Source organism: Ochlerotatus camptorhynchus, unplaced genomic scaffold (assembly GCF_037179485.1).
Source record: "Ochlerotatus camptorhynchus isolate MF236.1 unplaced genomic scaffold, CSIRO-AGI_Acam_v1.1 ptg000045l, whole genome shotgun sequence".
NCBI lineage: Eukaryota > Metazoa > Arthropoda > Insecta > Diptera > Culicidae > Ochlerotatus > Ochlerotatus camptorhynchus.
Window position 1 is genome coordinate 1,065,296 of NW_027040536.1, and position 19,869 is coordinate 1,085,164.

Sequence of the window (19,869 nt, forward strand, 5' to 3'; positions counted from 1 at the left end):
GCCAATTAAATAAAATTTGTAAAGATATGGTGCGTGAACAGAAAAAATGTTTTTGTTGGAGTTGGAAGCAATATAGTTACTGTCTGTGAGGACCACCCTAAAACACACCGTCTCAACCGACCAGCAGTACGGCAGACTGTTGTTTTGGATGTCCTTTGTTTTGCCAATCGGTCGACGGTCAGCCAGATGAACAAGGGAAATCACTTTCCCTTTCAATGGCACTTACATTGACGTCATCGATGCAGCCGATAGCTGGTGAGCGCGAGAGAATTTCGGTGAAGATGTATTTGTTGTATATGTATAAATTCACCACAGATTGTTTGGTTCAGGTTTTGTTTTAGGAGTAGTGACAGGTCAAAACTATTGTTAAGTAATACAAGGTCGAAGACGGTCCTGTGTGACCAAATTAGTGTTCAGAAGAAAATGTAAATAAATGTAAATTGGAGTCCTGTTTAGTAAAGAGTTATGTTAAATGTAACAAGAGTGTTTTCTGTGCTGTGTCCATTACGGAAGAATCACCATACACCTCATCGAACATCCCAACCGATCCAATGAGCTATCAACCGGTCCAGGTATCCTAAAGTTACCAATGCCTTATAAACGTAAATGGTATTGTAGCTGCCGGACTTTGGAAAAACAAATATGCGTAAAACCGAAACTCAACTAAAAATGGTCATGAATTCAATTTTTTTTTAAAGATGTCAAACCAAACTTATCATGCATTTTTTTTTCATTTTAATTTTTCTAAAATTAACTATAAATTATATTAAAAATCCAAGAAAATCAGTTTTTTGTTTGATTCTTTAAAAAATACACGACCAATTTTTTTTTTTGATTTTGGTAAAAATTTGGGTATGAAATACCACAAAACCAAACCTTACGATTTTGTTTACTATCCAACTTTTTTAAATTATGAAATAGAATAAGATGGTTTTAAACGTAAATTTTCTTAAGAATCACAGGAAAATACTGATTTGCTTGGATTTTGTACATAATTTTTCGTTATTTTTAGAAAAAATTAAACGTAAATCTTTTTTCCAATATGAAAAAAAAATTAAACAACCCCAAAAAACTGTTTGTTTTTTGCTGTTAATTTCATGTTAGTTCTGCTCAAAATTACAATGGAATTCTTGAAAACCTTCAGAAAACTTTTCTCGTAATACCTTAGATTTTCTTTGGAATTCCCTTGAAACTCTTCAAAGAATTTCCACGGAAGCCTCCTTAAAATTTCTGAAAATTCGATGTCAGAATTTTCTATGAACTCTAGTCAAAACTCTCCTAAAAATCCTTTGAAATTCTCTACAGAAATCCATCGGAACTCGTTTCAGAAATCCATTGGAATTCTCCTCAGAAATCCCTTAGAAAGTTCTTGAAAATTTCCTTAAAATTTCTTCAATTTTTTAAATAATCATCAGAATACGATTCCTTTGGTATTTTTCTAGGAATTCAATTGAATTCTGCTACCTTAAATTCTGTTTATAATTCTCAAAATAATTATCTAGGCAATCTCTTTAAAATTAGCCTGATGTTCTCCTCAAGATCTCATCAAAATCACATAGGAATTCTTCTTGAACTTATCCTCACAACTACCTTAGAACTATTTTAAGAATAACATAGCAATTCAATCGAGAACCTATTTTCTTCTCCTCAGAAATCCCATGGTATTGATCTCAGAATTCCTTAGGACTTTATCTCAGATAACCTCACCTTACAATTTTTCCAAGAATTTTATAGGAATTCTCTTCAGCATTTTTTTTTAAACAACACCAACATTATTTATATATTTTCCTCTAAACTCTAATGTATTTGCATCAGAATTCGATGGAATATTTTTAAAGCCTTTTTAAATCTGAAAATAATTTCCAAGTATCAAGCCTTGAAAATTTTCCAGAGCTGATTATAAAGATTTTATTTATTTGTTTGTTAAAATGTTGAAATCTCGGAAAAAAATGTCAAAGCCTCAGAATCATAGAAATTTCTTTAAATCTCTGCAGACTACGGAGTGTTAAAACGTTTTCTAGTTCCGAGATTTTCAAAATTTTCCCAATTTTAAAAATAAAGATTTCTAAAACAATTGGGATTTTTTTTATTATTGTACCGGACAAAATAGGTTGCAGGGTCTCTAAATTTTATGAAATTTTGCCCACAGGTAGAGTTTACCCAAGTAACATTTCTTCAAAACCATGATAAAACCAAAAATGTTACTTGGGTATAGTTACATTTGAGTAAAAAAAAATTGGGATGGTAAATTTTTCCGGAAAATTTTAGTTGAAATTGTCAGATTTTGCTGGAGATAACAAACTTTAAAAAAAGCTCATGAACCAAATATATAAATATTACTGTTTTTGTGTGAAATGGTAAGGATGAAAAAGAATTTTACCTTAAATGAAAATTTTCTCAAAAAAAAAAATCTTTACGTGAGTGATAATTTCTTATCTTGCATTGGTGAAAAATTCACCGTTTTTGAGTTACGACTGAAAAACTAACGGTCGATCACGTGCCAGAAACCAGGATTTTTTTTAGGTTTGAACTGCGAAAAAGTTGAGGGTTGTGTTCAAAGCACAATCGCATTGTTGACGTAGAACTACATGATTATTTTGCTGTTCCATTCACGAATATATAAATGATAAAAAAAATGGTTTAGAAACATAATTGAAAATTCGAAACCCTTGTTATTTTTCACGGATGTCCCTTTGAAATTTCATTAAAATTCACTTGAAATTATCTTTCTAATTCCCTCGGAATTCAATACTCTCGGAATTTCTTTGAAGTTCTCATAAGAACTCTCTTTACATTCTTCTCGGAATTTATTTAGAATATTCATTAGATATTAACCTGTAATCCTCTTTTCAATAGTCGTGAAATGACTTGGCGTTGTAGTCAAAACTCTATAAAAGTAATTTAAAAAACTCCATTGGAATTTGCAGGGCTGTTAAAACAGGCGCGGATATCGCGAATCTCGCGGATTTCGCGATTTTCGCGGATTTGTTGCGGATTTGAAGTTTCAGTCGCGAAAATCGCGGAAACATTAAATGATGTCGTGAAAATTGAGAATAGAATGATGTACTGTCACATAAATTGTGGAATTCATTGTAACCTTTCATTCCCGGAATATTTAGCTGTCATCAATTTTGTTGTTCATTTGGCTTTCAATTTTTTACCGATTCAAACTAAACACCCTGCAAATAATCTAGAAATGATCTCAATTCCAAGTCACACCGGATTTACACGGAAATTCTGTCCAATGTCAGACATTTTCATGGTTTTTTTTTTTATTTCCAATATGAACATAGAATTTTTCGTTGTCAAATCATAAACGAATCGTATATATGCGAGTAATTGCCATGTATATCGGATATTCTAGGTTCTCCAAATCGTTCTGGAGTTGAGTTGATTTGTTCTACTATATCAACCAAGACTGCAATAATCGACTGTAGTATCGAAATATGTCCAAACAGATTCAAAGTGTCTATGTGGATCGTGTCCGACCTATTGCTACGTATACAAGATGTTCAGCTGGTTCTGAAATCATTCTGGAGATCAGATTATTTTTCTACTAGATCACCTAAGACTAATTCATTATCTGTAGTATCGAAATCTGTCCAAACAAATTTGCAGTGTCTATGTGGATCCTTCCAACCTATTTTCGTGTATGGCAAATGTTCTAGGATTTCCATATCGATATTTTGATACTACAGATTTTATCCCAGTCTTTGTTAATCTAGTAAAACAAAAAAATCTGAATTGCACGACGATTTGGAGAACCTAGATCATCTGGTATACGTGAAAATAATTAAACATTATCCATACAGAGATCTGTTTGGACATATCTCGATACTACAGACTTTATCCCAGTCATGGTTGATCTAGAAGAATAAATCATCTGAACTCCAGAACGATTTGGAGAACTTAAAACATCTGTTATACATGGCAATAGTTCATGGATGATCCACATAGACACTGTGCATTTGTCTGGAAATATTTCGATACTAAAGACATTGTCCCAATCTCGGTTGATCTAGTAGATCAAATTATCTGAACTCCAGGACGATTTGAAGAACCTACAACATCTGGATTTCTCGGAAATAGATCATGCATGATCCACATAGACACTTTGAATCTGATTGGACATTTTTTGATACTACAGACATTATTGCAGTAATGGTTGATTCAGTAGTACAAATCAACTGATGTCCTGGACGATTTGGAAAACCTATAATTTCCGGTATACATAGTAATAAGTCGTGCATGATCCACACAGTCACATGTATACGATTCTTCAGACCCCAAGGAATATCCGTGTAAATACAGAACCGCGACGTGATCAATAAATGTGACTTATGAAACTCTGGTAATTTCTCGATTATGTGCAGGGTGTTTGGTTTTAATCGGTCAAAAATTAAGAAAACTAGAGCCAAATTAACTACAACATTGAGACACCAAAATACGTCAGTGACGAAGAGGTTAACTTTCAAGAAAATTTGCATTTCAAATGAAATTATAGGTATTATTCAATAGAATCTCATAATGTAAGGTTGTTTTATTATGTTCACTAATTAAAGAAAAGAATTTATGATATACATAAATAGATGAAGATGATAGATTGTAATTTTTTTATTTTTTTTAAGTTTACAACGATACTCCTTTGGTAAAGATGCAGCTACAAAGCAGGTCCATGCTGAAGGCGACTGAGTTCGATTCCCGTCCGGTCTATTAATTTTTGGGGTTGGAAAATTGAGGATAGGATGGTACAGGCATAGAAAACTCTCAATTAAAATGTGAAAGTACTTCAAAGAACACTGAGTTGAGAGCAGGCGAGAATCTAGCATGCTATAAGTAATAAGCTTGAAATGTCATGTAGAAGTAAACAAATGGTATTTTTAGGCAATGAAAACAGTTTTTTTTTGTCGCGGATTAGTATTTGAAGTCGCGAATTTCTTTTGAGTAATCGCGGATTTCGCGGATCAAATTTAGAAAATCTTGTAACAGCCCTGAATTTGTATCTTACATACCTTATTATCTCTAGAATTTATTCTAAAATTTCCTCTAAATTCCTTTGGATTTTTCATCAAAATTATTGAATAAGTTCTTCAAAGTGATTGTATCCGGAAAATCTACTAATTGAGAAGATTATTATTTTCCAAAAAGAGGACGATGTATATTTTTCCCGGTTCATCATCGAAATTCACGGACTTCTCGCGGTGATTTAGAATTTCCGGCTTTTTTTCCGATTCTCCGGTTCACTGGTCACCCTGTGTCCAGTATACAATAGGTCTTATCCATCTGAATAAAATTACTAGCGATAGCAATCTCCTATCTAGTCGAAACACAGAAAACGAAACTAACTCAGAGAGTGAGTAACTTTTGCTCATTCGTAAGGATACATTTCTAAAAGCGTTTTCACTCAGCGCATGAGTAACCTACGTAAAACTGACTCACACTCTGAATAAGATTCGTTTCCAGTGAATGTAGACTGCTTAAGCAAACCTTTTGAATCAAATGTTCCCAGCGCTACATGGTGAGTGAATTCTGAACTAAGAGGCCAATATCATGCGATAGGTATTGTTCATCCGAATAACTTATCTGAATACAGAAACCTGCTTTTTGGCCGTGCTGTCAAGTTAAATTTGAAGCAAATTGCACACTGAGCTTGACTATCCAATATCCAATATCCAATTTCCAACCGGGATGGCAAGCTTAATACATTGAAAACGAATATTACTCAGACAATGAGTCTCTTTAACTGATTCGTATTGAGATTTTTTTTAAATCGTAGGTTACTCATGCGTCGAATAACCTACGCTTTAAGAAAAAAAAAAAAAATCATACGAATGAGTAAAAGTGACTCACAACTGAATAAAAGTTATTCACTTCTCTGCGTTAGTTTCGTTTTCAGTGTACAACGCAACTAACACCCCTGTTTATCACTCGGCAGCCAAACGATGACTGCAGTAAAGGGTGATACGGTCAAAATTTGGTCAAGGGAAAACGCGTGTAAATCGGTGAAATCGTTTATTTAAAAAATCAAATTAAATTTCTTTTTCAAGTTCAATTAGTATAAAATTCAGGAAAAATATTCAGTTAGGCTTCCGCTTTTCCAAATCCGAATTGCCGGGCCTTACGCTTGACCCCTGCCATCAGATTTTGTACAGCCACCTTGTCCACCTTCTTCGCCGCAGAAAGCCAGTTTGCCTTGAACTGCTGCTCGCCCTTAGCAGTTTTTTTGGTCTTCTTTAGGTTTCGCTTGACAATAGCCCAGTATTTCTCAATTGGGCGGAGCTCTGGCGTGTTGGGAGGGTTCTTGTCCTTGGGAACCACCTGCACCTTGTTGGCGGCGTACCACTCCATGGCCTTTTTACCGTAATGGCAAGATGCCAAATCCGGCCAAAACAGTACGGAACAACCGTGTTTCTTCAGGAAAGGCAGCAGACGTTTATTCAAACACTCTTTCACGTAAATTTCTTGGTTGACAGTCCCGGAAGCTATGAAAATGCTGCTTTTCAAGCCACAGGTACAGATGGCTTGCCAAACCAGATATTTCTTTGCGAACTTTGACAGTTTCATGTGCTTGAAAACATCTGCTACCTTTCCCCTTCCTTTTGCCGTATAAAACTCCTGTCCCGGAAGCTGCTTGTAGTCGGCTTTGACGTAGGTTTCGTCGTCCATTACCACGCAGTCAAACTTCGTCAGCATCGTCGTGTACAGCCTCCGGGATCGCGCTTTGGCCGTCGTATTTTGTTTATCATCGCGATTTGGAGTCACTACCTTCTTGTAAGTCGATAGTCCGGCTCGTTTTTTTGGCTCGATGCACGGTTGTGGACGACACACCCAGCTTATTTGCGGCATCTCGGAGAGAGAGGTTAGGGTTTCGCTTGAAACTACCGGCAACTCTCTTTGTCGTCTCAGCGGCTTCCGGTTTTCGATTTCCCCCCGATCCAGACTTCCTGGCTGTCGACAAACGTTCCCCAAACACTTTAATTACATTTGTAACGGTTGATTTGGCAACTTTTAGCGATTTTGCCAACTTTGCGTGCGAGTAGCTCGGATTTTCGCGATGCGCGAGCAAAATTTTGATACGCTGCTCTTCTTGCTTGGACGGCATTTTGACAACTGAAGAGTGAATTCCAAAATCAAAATAGGAGCAACATTCTACACACACACACACCTTCAAAATGAGGGGTGTTCAGGTTTTTTAAATGCAAAATTGAAAGAAATACGTCAAGTTGATATTGACCAAATTTTGACCGTATCACCCTTTAAAACTTTCTCGATTACTTAAACATTTGGATTATCATTCTATGTCCCTCCTTTTTTCTGTATTTAGCTGATGTATTATGCGGCTTCGGCTTGTGTTGTTAGGGACCAACTTTCTGATGGCTGTGTTGGGGGTCAGCACCTTGTGGTCGAAGAAAATGTTTGAGAAATTTGAATGTTTCCATATTTTCTAATTTTTAGCTATTTTAATATTTAAAATTTATTATGTGTGACATATCACACAAATCTTATAAAACTGCCGAATCGATCGACATATAAATCATCAAAATCCATTGATAATTAGCCAAGTTATTAGCATTTGAAGTCTGATCCATTTTCGTTGCATTTCCCTGGATTGACGTGCTTCCCAAAAGACGTAGGCCTACGTCAAAACAGCATTAGTTTATATAGTTTATTTTCAGTTTATTCAGAATGCATTAGATGCACTGTTCTTTTTCATGGTTTGATTGGCGAAAATATTATTTTTATTATTATTTTTATTTAGATTTAAGAGTGTTTACCTAGTTCACTTTTTAAGTTAAACATGTACCTAGGCTAAGCATTCAATCGGTAAGATGCGATGATTTCTTCAGTTAGTAATTCAGTATGAGTCTGAACATTGTACACAAAATACTAGTAGCTGTCAAGGATAAGTTATTAAGATAGTGGAATTGACAGAGAATTACTTTTTTTTATAAAGATTTTGATTAAATCTAGTATTTAATAAATTACAATATTCAATAGTCGAGTTCAAACTCTTACTCGTGATTGAAGTATAGACATTTCGAATAACATTCATTATCCTTAAGACGTAATTGTAAGACTCAAGTAGGCAAAACAAACAGACCAACAGTAGCATGGAAGTGAATTAAATAACATAATGTCAGCAAGTCATATAAAACGCACAAAGTTCAAGGTCAAATAAGCTTGAGTTTGCTCGCCGGCAACGATATGTATATGAGAGAGAGAGGGAGAGAGAAGCCGGCCGGGACTTTCTCTCAATCGTGGCCGCCATCCCTTGTTGATGTTAGTATAGCAATTGCACACATTTATGCAGCTGATTTGAAGCTGTTTGTGAGTGAAGCAGTTATACAATTACTAAGTAGCCAGCTGTTTTGCAAACGAATCAAACAAAAGCTCCCAGTATGTATGATGAACCCCGAGGCAGAGGGTTCGTTTGAAGCTAAATTTCAACAACGGGCTTCCCAACGAGAAATCAATTCCATCTACCCTAGCTACTAGGTAGCTAGAGGAAAAAGACTTGACTCATCGGACCGTTACCTCGGCCTTGAAATCCTATCCAATTCACGCGAAGTGGAAGCACACACACCGAAAAAAAAAAACTAGAACTAATTTCGAACAAACTTGGCACATCAAACCTGCTGTGTGGTGGTCATCCGATCATAAGAAGAAGTAGCAGAACTAGCTAAGAAGTCATCGGAAAGCTATAGAAGAAGACAGAGATCGTTAATTCCGCGTTCATCCCGTGCGAAAAACCGGCACGGGTCGCATGGCTCAGCGCTGGGCAGAGGAGAAACGGACTGCCAACTTCGTGGTATTTTATTTCACTTGATTTGTCGGATTTTATAATCCGCTCTGCTCTGTGCCGTGGAATAGTGGGCAATTTGCTTAAAATATGGCTACACTATAATCCAATAAATGTCGATTACGGCATCTACCGGCGTCAATTTCTGTAAATCATCAGCAATGGTTTATTCAAAAAGAGACATCAGACTGCCTCGAAAAATTTTAAAATGAGAATAGTTTGGTTTTAAGAAACAATTTCCCCACTATGCAACACCGGCTGGTCGGGGAAAGGTGGCAGAATCCATTTCAGTATTCGCATCCTCCGGCTCGTGTTTTTTTTGTTGGTCGCTACTTCGAAAGTCGCTTCAATCCGAATGGAAACAAGTGGCGGTCAGTTTGGTGTGCATTTTGCAAAAGTGGTGTCAAATGAGCTGAGAGAGGAAGCCGGCCAATGGACAAAAAAAAATATGACCAACAAACGCGACCGACCGGGGAGAGTTGAGTTGTGGACTGAGAAAATCTGAACCAATTCGCTAGCGGGTGCGCGATTCCGCGAGGAAATGGAGGAAAGAAGGAGTCGTTTTCATGCAAATATTATGCAGATTAATGTATGGCGATTAAAAACACAGCTAATAATAAATAAAACAAGGCGCCGCAGAAGTGGCAGGGGGCAGGTAGGGTGGGGAAAAGCGATCTTCTCAGGTTACCTCTTTCGGTTAGAAAGGAGTGGAATGACTGGTGAAAGGGGGTTTAATGTAGATGCCCAGAGGTTGACCACTAATTGGGTGCGTTGGTTTGGTAGAACTGGTGTCGAATGGGGGAATCTAGTTAAAAAATTGAGATTTGGCTCATATTCACCTATTTAATAACATGTACGCCAAATGAGCAACTCCAGGTCAAATAGTAAAACAAAATTGAATTTCGGATTTGACCTTCTCATGAATCTTTGCATAATTGTTCATTATGGCAAATCGTTCACATTTGACCATCAGCCATTTTGAATCTCGCAAAAAAACAAAAATGTTGAAAATGGCGTATTTGATATTTTTCAACAAATCATAGCACCAAATCGGATCATCTTATCAAAATGACGTCTGAGATAAAGGTGCAACGGCGCCGGTGGTGTAGTGGTAAGCGTGATTACCTCTCACCCCAGCAGGTCTGGGTTCAATCCCAGTCGGCGCCGCCGGGATGTTCTGAGGCATAACATCTCTGATCACGCCTTCCTTCGGATGGGAAGTAAAGCCGTTGGTCCCCGGTTCATGAGTTGATGGGTCGATAGGTAGGGTCCAGGTGTGGGAGCTGCCTTCCTGGCACGTCGGTAGCATTGGTGCTCAGCACGGAAAACAAGATCGACGGAAAAAACAAACCAAAGGAAAAAAAAAGAGATAAAGGTGTAGGAAATTGAATTGCCTTTTCAGAAAAAAATATACACTGAAAAAACAAAATTTTCAAAAATTATAGAAAACTTCAATTCAATAGCAAAAAAGTAAGTTTTTAGCATTTATAAAATTCTGTTCAATTAAGCCTTTCAATTATCAAAAATTCTTACTTTTTTAAGTTGACATAATGAACACTTTAAAATTTTCCAAAATCGTAGTAAAAGTTTTGAACTTTTTGTTATGAAGCTTCATGGAATTTTTGGTGGTAAAGCTTAAAATGTGTTTATTCTTTCGCTATTTGGCCTGAAACTGCTCAGATATAAGAAGAGGTTGCAACGTACGTGTGTGACACATTAAATCCCCAAAAAATCCATGAAGCTTCCAAGTTTGTACTGGAATTCGTCCATTTTGTCTTTCGCTGAATTTTTCAAAATTGTTCATTCTGAGAGGTAAAATTTGAAATTCGTTTATTTTTTCGCTATTTGGTTTGGATTTACTCAAATCTGTTATTGCTCGAAGTTCGATGTACAATGATCCAAATTAGCTAATTTTTTGTGTAGTCAAAAAAATATTATTTAGGACTGCTCGAAGTTTACTTAAATCCGTTCACGCCGAAAAATAGTTACAACAGTTTGGCTTATTTTTCGGCATCTGAAAAATGGCCATTTTTTCATCCCAAATGCATTTTGCAGCCAACAGTCTCGACATGGCAAGTCTACTAGGAAAAACCGGAACAAAGTCGGGCGTTTGAATACAATGTTGTTGCAATGATTTAAATAATTTCTGAAGTTTACATAGGTGGTAATGGCAATAAGAAGTTATCGTTTATAAAATTGAGCAGGCCAATACTAAAATACTAACTAAAATGTATACGCTACAAAAATTTGCAGCAAGTTGAACAAGTAATGTCTTACTAAATAATGCAACAAGTAAAACATTACTAAATATATTGGGTATCTATAGTTATTTCTATATTTTGGACTGGGGTGCGAATAAAAAAAAATGGTGAAATAGTGTTAGGTTTTGAAAGCTTGTAACTTTATCATTTATAGATGAAATTAAAATCCAAATACGCCAATGGATATGAAATAACTCTACGAATCTAAATAAATAGTTTTCCGATTTTTCATAAAAAAAGTAAGAGGTCAAAGACACGACCGTAGATTTGACGTAGGAATACGAAAGGAAGTTTTGATGTCACAGCAAAAGCATAGTAAATATTAAATTGATTTCCCAACTCGTTATCAGTAAAAAAGTTCGATAGGTTGAAATTCGGAAGCAATTTGAGAGTTTTGTTTTTGAGGTGCTCTTTTGGTGTCCATGTAGTACAAGCCAATCCTGAACGATATTTCTCGGATACAAGCTCTTACTTTTGAACTCTTTAGTTAACTCTTTTATCAGTCGTTTGTGGTCCTGAAAAGGACAGATGGGTTGGAAGCTTGGAAGTCAGCTTAGAACAATGCTGTGGATTTTCTCGATGTTCTTGGAGATGATAGCGGTGCGGAAATGAACTATGTATTAGAGAAAACACATCAAGCACAGAAACTGAGCATACCGGACGGTACTTACGTTTATGCTTTTTGATGCAAATTTTAAGCCCTTTCTATTAAGAGAATTCGGCATAATTCTCTTAATAGGAGGGGCCTAAAATTTGCATCAACCGGCATAAAGGTAGGTACCGTCTGGCATGCTCAGAGCTCGGTATAAATATTCGGCGACTGTGTTAGGGAACCCACTTTTCCCATAACGGAAACGCCCCGTTTTCTGATGACAAAATTACGCATTTTCGTGCACAAAACGCATGGTATTTTTGGTTTATTCAATAGATAAAAAAGCGCAAATTGATAGCAGGAATTTCTTGCTAAAATTTTTCAATCGCGAGATATTCTCGATCAATCATATAAATTCGAGATTTCTTTTGCTTTTTTCTAGCGCCCTGGAGAAAAACTTACCTTAATTTGAAGTTTTTCTGGTTAATTGACATGGTCTTGTGGTATTCGGTCATTGCGAGAATTTGTATGTACCACTTCAATACTGTTACGCATTTGACCACAAATGTTTTGTTGCTGGGTACATTATCAAAGAGCTTTGGGGGTGATGTGGCTGTCAGCAAGGTGAGCGAACGTTCAATGACAATTAACTCTCAAACAACAATAATTTATGGGGGTCCTGAAAAGAACCCTTTTGTCGTGATGGTTGAGTAATGCTGGGATATTAGAGTGTTCAACGCGGATGAGGCTGGTTAGCTGTATGTTGTTTGGAACGAGAGTGACGCGCTTGGCATAGATGGCCCACAGCGGCTCACGACGAGCAACTGAATCCGACCAGCAGTTGAGGGCATCCTTGATAGCTGCTTGCGGGGAGCCTTTCGTCGTGTATTGGAGAGCACCACCGCTCACCATACGCGGTGATTGAATAAACATCATTCGGTGAGACCAGATGGAATTCAATTTTGAAATCTGTGTTAAGAAAAGCGCTTTTCGCAGGCAATCGGTGATAATTTTAACTATCATAACAACAGTTGCACATTCGTGTAATTTTCAATTGTGACATAGTGAAAGTGATAAAGTCTTAATTTTAACAGATTTGTAGAAAAATTTCCTATCGATTGACGTATTAAGAATTAAAACCCATGATCTCTGGATCAAAATCAGACCACTTTCATGCCGCGGCCGACTTTGGTAAATACTCTTTAACAAACTTATGGTGGTCCTGAAAAGAACCGTTTTGTCGTGAGTGATGGTTGAGTAATGCTGAGCTGTTTCACACAGATGAGACTGGTGAGCTGTATGTTGTTTGGAACGAGGGTGACGCGCTTGACATAGATGGCCCACAGCGACTCACGAAGATGGATTCCGATCAGTAGCGGTGAGGCTTCTTCCTCCTTCTTCGGTGAATGGACTGCAGCTAGCTACTTGCGGGCAGCCTTTCGTTGTGTATAATGTTCAACGCCACGTGCCGAAAGCACTGCTGCTGCTGACGACCGACCGGACACCACCACATACGGTGATTGAATAAGAGATGGAATTCAATTTTGAAATCTGTGTTAGGGAAAGCGCTTTTTGCAGGCATAATTTTGATCACAGTTGGACATTTGTGTAATTTTCAATAGTGACCTATTAAAAATTAATAGAGTGTTCCATTTTGTAGATTCGCAGCACAGATTGTCAGATTCGTAGCAAAATTTTTTATCGATTGGCTTGTTTAGAATTAAAATCCATCCGCTATTGACAGAGTTATATGTGGTCAAAACCTAACCACTTTTCGTAATGCGGTCGATTTTGGTTTTTTTTTTTAAATTGCAACCCCAATATGTTGCCGAAAGACGTAATCCTAGTCGCCACAATCGAGTACCACATGGTTGAACATCGTTCTGCTTGAACCTGAAAAGTTATAAAACAGCGCTGATGTCGTGAATTTGCTGATTTCCGCTTCGGACGGCGTGGCAAGCAGTAAACAGGAGCAAGAGGAGGATATTATGCCTCTCTCTCTGCCGTCGTGCTGAACATTCTCGCAGGTGCTGCTTTGAGCTTTGTCGATGTCGTACCGAAGCTCGTTTTTGCATCGGACAACGTAGCGGAGATTAGCGATGCACCGAATGTTAAGCTTTGCAGTCTCAAAATGCTACTCAAGCACATTTTTTTTTGTTTATTAATTTATTTGATAAGGCTCAACCGAATTAACTTAACAGAGCCGAGGATTCTTGGTCACTATACAATACATCTTAAAGCTATAGTCAAAAGGTACAACACAATAAACACTTTATCTTCCGCTATCCAAAAAGCCTCCTCCATCAGAACTGGAGCCGCTTTCAGTAGTTTCATTGTATGGCAAATTGTTGTACACCAACGAGGGTCAGAGCGCGTCCATTGCAGCAATGGACGCAAAACGTGGTCAGCACTCACACACTCATCACGAAACGGTTGCTTTCCAAAGTCGACGACGCATCGACCGAAAGAACTGCTGATGAAGAACAATGAGGAGGACCACACAATGGTTGCTGCCGAGTAAACAGACGATCGCGTAGCACACATCGAGAGTGGCCTGCTTTTGTCGACAGCCGAGTGAACACTGTACTCAAGCACATTGTCCCTTGTCAGCTGGAAAATGGCCGATTATTGGTTAACATTTTGGTGTAAACGACGAATACTTGGCCGAATAGCACTATTCGGTACATCACTAGCTGGAGATCGAACAATCAGATGAAGCTCCTTCTCAGGACCACACATTTTTACAGAGAGAGTTATATTTCTGGGATAATTTGGCGATATTGACCGGTTTTCAGTGAGACTACAATATTATTTCTCTCTTGGATCCCGTTCAAATATTACGAATGTTATGACTGATTTTCTAATTTTAAAAATTGAATCTTAATTTTAGGATTTATTTAATAACCGCCCATTTTCGGAAATTGCAATAATGAATTGTTCATTTTGGAGTAGAGTTTATAAACCATTTATTTTGTGATTAATATTTTAGTGAATGGAGCACCAAAAATAATCTCGTAGTTCTACGTCAAAAATTCGGTCGTGCTTTGGACACAACCCTTATTTTTAGTCGAATAAATTGGACGTATGGTATCTATGCCTATCAATCTTCAATCTATTATTTTCGAGTTTGCACTCCATGAGGACGTTTTTTTTCATATTCCTTGAATTTCTCGCCCGTTTCGTTCTACTGCTTCAAGTCCCGAGTCTATCTGCTGGGTAAAATTAACACTCGTTCGGCTATCTTTTAGCATCCAAGCATGACTATTTTGTTGCTAGTTCGAGTGAATGAATTTTCCAATAATTGCATTCACTCTTATTGCACATGTTTGCACAATTTTCAAAGAGACGGTGAAAATAATATTTCACAGAAAGTGTGAAAGTCGCTTCTGATTCTCTATAAAAAGGCTTTGCTCACCTCATTATGACTCTAATTTATATGAATTTTAAAACTTCAAAACTGGTTTTCGCGAACGAAGGTGTTGGGGAACATTTATGGATTTATTCAAAAATCTATATGAATACATTTATACAGAATCATTAAAATTAGATGTGGTGTTTCGAAATAATTATTAGACCGTGTTGTTCTTAAAATCTAATGATTAATTTATCTGATTAAAAAAATTGGGATCCAACATAGTTTTGGTTAAATAAAACGGTTTCAATTTCTAATTATAAAAAAAATCGGAAAATTTGATCAATTTTCCAATTACATTTACACAAGAAATTAAATATTCGTCTGGAAAATTTCCAATTGTCTTTTAAAACCGGGAAATTGTCGAATTATTCATCAGGAAAACCGGGAAAAGCCTAAGATTTTTAAATAAAAAATCAATTGCCACCATGGCGTTAAAAATACTTAAATTGCAGTGTGTTTTAGGCTAACTTGATAACCAGAAGTCACCATCTTCGATTCCAAAATGCTGAAAAGATTTTTTTTAACAGTTGTAACTTTTTTGGTCGTTAACGGATTTTAGTAAATCTTCAATTGTTAAAAAGAAAATTTAGTTTTTACTACAAATGCTAAATTTTTTTTCGACGTAGGGTTTTTGATTTAATTCCCGTCCTACTAAGCACAACTCACGCTTTAGCTCTCTTTCTTGAACGGGTTTTTACAATAAATGAAACGTTTCTATCTAAGATGACATCTAAATTTATTTCCCTTTCCATAAATACCGTTGAATTTGATAGTTATATTTTTAATCTTTTTAATCTTTAAAGAGCCACACATTGTTGAGATATTGTTAAAAATCTAACACTGCTTCTTGATTCCAAATTCGTCCTACGAGTTTCAATTCCGTCCAAACGCATTGAAACGCCATTGGATTTTCTTCGTCCTACGGATGAATGTAGAAATGGACGATTTCGACGAAGTAGCGCTCTTCCTAATATTAGCGATCTGTTTCATATTGCAGGGCTGGTAGCAGGTCACTTTGACTTGGTCACTATTTTTAAGCCAGTCACTAAAAAGTCACTTTTTACACCAAAAAGTCACTAAAGTCACTATTTCGCTAAAAATTTCTCTGTTAAAATAAAGTGAAACTGTTTCTCTATTAAAATAAAGTGAAATTTAAAAATATCATCAAAATGTTTAAATTGAGTACTTGGCACTAAGAAAGTCTACAGTAGTTTTAACAAAATATACATATCTGTTAAAAATTGAAAATTTTAACCAGGGTGCCCAGTGAACCGCAAAACTTTAGAACACCATTTCGATTAAAAACTATCCCTTTTGCCAGTGGTGGCAGAGGGAAACACCCCTCACCATCCCTCATTAACGGATGAGCTTGGTAAAGGAGATGCTCTACCCTATTCGTACCTTTCTCAAACTTGTCCCTTGTTCGCTTTCTACTTTCTGTATACAAATTTCACACTGCCACACTATAACGGATAAGCTCTTTACTTTCATCTCCTCATCTATCGTATAAAATGTCCACTTTAATTCTGATATTTTATGTTAAGCATTCCCAACTACGAAAATCATCTATTTCCATGAATATTGTTGATTGTTCTGGAAAGAATTTCAAGAATGCAATATTATGGCGTAGTGGTTAACATCCATACCTCTCACGCCAATGTTACGAGTTCCTGACTTGTGAATATTTGACGAAGTTTACATGCGTTGTTATGGACGATGAAACTTATGTCCTGCAAGATTTATGGCAGCTTCCAGGGCCGGCTTTCTATTCTGCTATGGCCAAAAATGCTACAACTGAGTATTTCAGGACGAAGAAGGCATCGAAATTTCCCAAAAAATACCTTATTTGGCATGCAATTTGCACGTGTGGCCGACAGAGTCAATCTTTCGTCTCTACAGGCACAACCAACAAGGAGATTTACCAGAAAGAGTGCCTACAGAATTGCTACTCTTCATCAAATGCCACAAAGAAAACTCTTTGTTCTGGCCCGATTTAGCATCATGCCATTATGCTAAAAATGTGATTGAGTGGTACGAAGCAAATCAAGTGAATATTGTACCAAAATCCGTCAAATTGTCCAGAGTTACATCCAATCGAAAGATATTGGGCTCTGATGAAGCGGAAGCTTTCTGAAAAAAAAACAAGGAATCAAAGATATCAAACACTTCTAACAAATTTGGACATAGACGGTATCTGAGGAGTCTGTACAAATCCTAATGGATGGAGTTACATAAGTGTGAATTTTGTGTTTTACTTCAGTTTTGATGTGTCCGGATTAGTGTGGCAACAGACAGAATAAGGAAGTCCCATCGAACAGTTAGTGTACATCTTTATTCATATCTTAAAACACTAAGAAAAAGTGTCTTACTGTAAACTCAGGCGACCGTCACTATTATTATTCTGTTATTAAAAAATATCGCTTGCTTATACCGAATCGGTGCTTCATTATCACTTGAAACCTGTCCAATTAACAGTTGTAGACCGTTCATCCCGTGATGGGTAGGATGTGTCCATGTTCCCAGCAAACGCCTTCGTTCGTACCTACTCTTCCGAATCAAATCGATAGAATTACCTCGTTGAAAGGTAGACGTGTTTGTAACCCTACCGGTGGTGGTTGACTTCACAATAATTACTCATCTTCAATGTCAATTACAAGCGAGCAGCACAGACACAGAATCTCCCACGCTTCTCGGGTAAAACACCGCGTCGGAGACAAACGGAGCAGCCACAAGGAAAAAAAAAAGTGCAAGCATCTCTTTAGCACTTCTTAGGAGACGTTCGTTGTCCTCATCGGTTGTGCAGTTGTTGCGGTTAATGGAACGACCGAGACGACGGCGATGCTCTTTCGCTTGCAAGGTTCACCATCGTCTTGTCTTGTGTGTTGTTATATAATAAGAGTGCAACAATTACAGCAAGAACCGCTCTCGCCGTCTTTCGTGGCAGATTTTGCAATGATATTCAAGATCAGTTCAATTGATCATATCAACTCTAGAGGTCTCGATCTGCGTGGTTTTAAAATAAATGCACACTCACACAATCCGTGGTCGTCGTCTGCTTTTGTTATTGCACACATTTTTCCACCCATTATCATCGCCATCATCATCGCCATCATCATCATTATTTTGTTTTTCGGGTGGATGGTTGGTTGGATAGAACGTATGGAAGCAATTTCTGGTCGTCTGACTCTGTTTAGATGGCTGATGACAATCGAGCACGGATGGCGCGCGTGGGTGCGTCACCGCAGAGACGACCTCTAGGACAGCAGCATCCCGGCAGACAACAATGGCGATGAAAAGGAACAACCGACAAGAAAAAAAAACACACGAATCGTGGAAATGGTAATGGTTCATCGTCGTCCATCGTCGTTGCCGTCGTCTCGCGGCGGCGGGCGAAAGAAGCAATTATTATTGGCAACAACAAGATTGGCTAAAGCTGGGCGACTTACCTACCTACCAACCAACCAACCAACCAGCGCACGAAACAGCTGGCCGGGGGTGCTCTGCTTTTCGTCGTGTCGCGTCAGTTGCCCGAGTTGCATTCGAATTCGGATCGACGGCGGCGGCCAGCTGGGTTATTAGCGTTACGATGGTGGTTTATTCCAATGACGACGCTGCATCTACTTTTATTATGCTGTTGCGGCGGCCTGAGGTGCTGTTGAAAAGGGGAACGTCGATTGCTGTGTCTATGTTGGGTGAATTCAGAATTGATTTCAATGGATTTCGGTTTTCGTAAATGTTGGTACTGTGGGCTGAAATGGGAAAGTTTTCGCTGAAATCAAAGATAGGTCTGTTCCGAAACGTTAACAGTTACTTTAAGCATCGATTTTCCACGGCTCACAACAATCTCACGCGAATTAAAGACACCCCGGAACGGGACTTGACAATCCAGCTTCTCACTCTTCTGAATGTTTTTGATGAATGTCTGTCGAAAATTAGTGCATGGTGTTTGAAGGAGTTGACCAATGATGTCAGGATTGCAAAATGATTTTTCTATTTTAATTCGAATTTGATTCGGAGTTTCTACCGCAGCTTAGCACCTTGTACATCATTTTTGTTTAACACAATAAAACAACCATAAACAAACAATAATATCCATCTCTTAGAGCACACCGTAACCCTATTTTCAAACTTTCCTTTCGCAAATATAAACAATAAACAACGCCATTGACGTTAACATTGATTCCGGCATCACGTCCAGCCAGATTGATGTGATCCCTCTGTCGTTTTTATTCCACGATTTCTACTGTCAAATCACCAATCAGCAACTGGCTCGGATTAAACAGTAAATTGACTCGAAATTGCTACCCGTTTGTCAAGTCCCGTCCCAGATGACATCATCTGATATTTAAGTTTACTGTGCGTTGTTGTTTACGTTTCAAGTTAGGCCCTTCTTACATGTCTCCACCGGAAATCTGGATTGATTAGAAATTAGGGCGTATCTGTTTTTGTAAACAATGACATCAATTGACGTTTTCTCGCGAATAAACGCTCAATTTCGCAATCAAACTATACCAACTTGTAGAGGATTTGATACAAAAGCAGAAGCGCTCTTCTCTCGATTCACTCCGGAAGTCTATTGTGACTCAATTTTATGTCAAAATTGACGCTCGTACATGTCAGTCTCAGAGCACATAAATTTACATCAATTTTTCTAAGTCAGTTATACAGCAGAAAAAATTATTGTAGAATTCCAATTCACGAAAAAGAAAACGTGTAATATTACATCATGTAACATGGAAGATAACATGATGCACATGAGCATCATGTTAGTTTACGTGACTTGCATGTAAAGTTAAATGCC

General features: G+C 37.5%; 1 protein-coding gene across 5 annotated transcripts in view; it reads left to right on the top strand.

Moving 5' to 3' along the window:
- The window catches only part of Hr39 (Nuclear hormone receptor FTZ-F1 beta), a 129,540-nt gene that overhangs the window by 62,917 nt on the left and 46,754 nt on the right, over window positions 1-19,869 (top strand). The window lies entirely within an intron of this gene.